Below are 2,600 nucleotides of genomic sequence, written 5' to 3'. Positions count from 1 at the left end.
TCCTGCCCGAGGCCTACTCAGTTTCCTCTTTGGGTTGAAACTAAAAAGTAGGCTTGCAGGTGCCAGTGATATCTTTGTTATCCAAACGTGCTCCAAGTCCAGGAAAGAGAACACCTGGGGGTCACATTATTGAGGGATTTGCTTAATTATTAAAATAAATATTTACATTGAGAATACAGTTAAGTTAGTAGCTTTCTTTGCACGCTCACAGTTTTTAAAAGAGCCACAGGGTTTTCATTCATGTTTTAAGCAATTAAGTTGGTAAAAATCCTGTCTCCGTTTTCTCAGAGATGGATTACATTCAATTACTCCTCACAACAGCTAACTGGAAGATTATCTCATTGCTTTTGAAGTACTGGTTGGGCTGGCGTCTGTGATGGTAGCAAAATAAATGAGATTTCTATGTAACCCATGCTGATGCTGGATGCGTTTGTTAGCCTGGCCCCTGTTCTGATATGCCACAATACAGCAGGTCTGCTGGTCACGCTCCTCAAGGAGCCACTGGGTAGTTGATTGATGTATTTGTCCATTGTCACACTGCTATAAAGAACTACCTGAGGCTGGATAATTTATGAAGAAAAGAGGTTTAATTCACTGACAGTTCCACAGGCTTAATAGGAAGCATGACTGGGAGGCCTCAGGAAACTTACAATCACGGCAGAAGGCGAAGGGGAAGCAAGCACCTTCTTTACAGGGTGGCAGGAGAGAGAGAGATCGCAAAGGAGGAGGTGCTACACACTATCAAACCATCAGATCTCATGAGAACTCACTATCATGAGAACAGCAAGGGGGAAATCTGCCCCCATGATCCAATCACCTCTCACCAGGTCCCTCCCCTAACACTGGGAATTACAACTTGAGATGAGATTTGGATGGGGACACAGAGCTGAATCATATAACTAGACTTCTGCCTTGCCCCTCAGCCAGTCTGGTACGAAGGCCACCTACATTCTGAGGAGCCTCAGAAACCTTGGACCACCACGTGTCTCAGTCAGAGCCAATCAGCCACTAGGGCATGTGTATTTCATCTGGCAACATGCGCTGGGGCCTGCCAGGCTGTGTCCTTTGCCAAGACCCAACTCACACCAAGAGTCCTTTCCTTTTACAGGAAATGCCAGGGATGCTCTTGTTTGGAATTAGAATGTCTATTTTATTTTAGAGTTTGGTTTTAAATGTGTAATCCATTCCAAGTTTTAAAGCATTATCCATTTGGGCATATCATCTTCAACAGTCATAAAAAGGCTTTCTATTTTTTTTATTTGAAACAATTTTGCCTCCTAAAGAAGCATCCCATATTTATAAGAGATAATACCTCCTACCACATCCATCAAATAAGATTTCCCCCTAGTGTCTAATGTTAGAATGCTATGCCTCTAAGCTCTTCTTCAGACTCTTTTTTCTATTTAGTAACAAGTAGAATGTACTCATTACATCAACAAACCTAGGGATAAACATTTGGAAATCACTTCATTTTATGAGTTAGAGAAAACACATAATCATCTAGTTTACTAGACATTCACCAATGCCTCCTTGGTGGCATGACATATAGAAGAAAAGGAGATTAGTATTGAAGATGAAAATAGCTTTATCGTGGGCAGAGTGGCAATTAGAATTTTTGTCTCCAGACCATATGGGTTCTTATTATAATTCCCTTTCTGTCCCTCTCTCTCCTGGAGTCCTCTAATCCTGGTAGGTTTTTCCTCACAGTTAACAATAATGGTTACCATTTAGTGAGCACTCACCAGGTCTCAGGCATTTGACATACACTTGCTTATTTAATTCTAAAACAAAAATCCTGAGTTGGATGCTGCGGTCCCCATTTTACAGATGGGGAAACTGAGGCACAGCCAGTAAGAGATTGGGCCATCGCTGAAACTCAGTCTGATTCCAGAGGTTGAGCTCTTCTCCACTGTGCTATATGCTAAGAACTAAGTCATAATTTTCAAGGTTGGTTAATCTTTTATTCCACAAGGAAGATCAATTCTGTTAGGAATCTCCAATGACTTTGTCTTGGCTGAGTTGTTGGTGTCAGCTAGATGAAGATGCCCCCTTCTTAAGTTCTCTTCCCTTCTCTGTAAAATATATTCACTAATTAGTAGTAATAGTGGACACAAACATTCCAACTTTCTCTTATGATTCAGGCCCATGAAAAGCTAGATTCTTATTGTCCAACTGCATATAGCCTCAGAGGTCATAATATTTACTGTTAATATCAGGTGTTTTCAATCTATTTTCAATGAGAATCAAACTAGTATTCAGTGAGAGTGCACTAGAACTCTGGCTATCCTCGTTATTAAAATTATACAATAGCCATCACCCCAATTCTCTCACACAATCTAGGAAATTGAAGGCTAAATTCGGCAACTGCAGAGTTAATGTCTGGCACAGTGGGGGCCTTCTGGACTCTGCTGGCGCTCTGCAGCCAATGTCCATTCTCAAGATTTGGTGTCTGCCACATATTCTCATTCAGAAGTGGGAGCTAAACAATGAGAACACATGGATACATGATGGGGAACGACACACACTGGGGGCTGTCAGAGGGGCAGGGGGTGGTGAGGAAAGGAAATAGTCAATGCTATTGGCTATTCAGGAAGAATAGC

At 41.7% G+C, this 2,600-nt stretch overlaps 1 pseudogene; it reads right to left on the bottom strand.

The window, feature by feature from the left end:
- Positions 1-333: 333 nt before the first annotated feature.
- On the bottom strand, positions 334-950 carry LOC105489436 (SS18-like protein 2 pseudogene; annotated as a pseudogene).
- Between the last annotated feature and the right edge of the window lie 1,650 nt (positions 951-2,600).

The sequence above is a fragment of the Macaca nemestrina genome, chromosome 19 (assembly GCF_043159975.1).
Source record: "Macaca nemestrina isolate mMacNem1 chromosome 19, mMacNem.hap1, whole genome shotgun sequence".
In the NCBI taxonomy this organism is placed as follows: Eukaryota; Metazoa; Chordata; class Mammalia; order Primates; family Cercopithecidae; genus Macaca; species Macaca nemestrina.
This window is presented reverse-complemented; position numbering and strand designations above follow the sequence as displayed.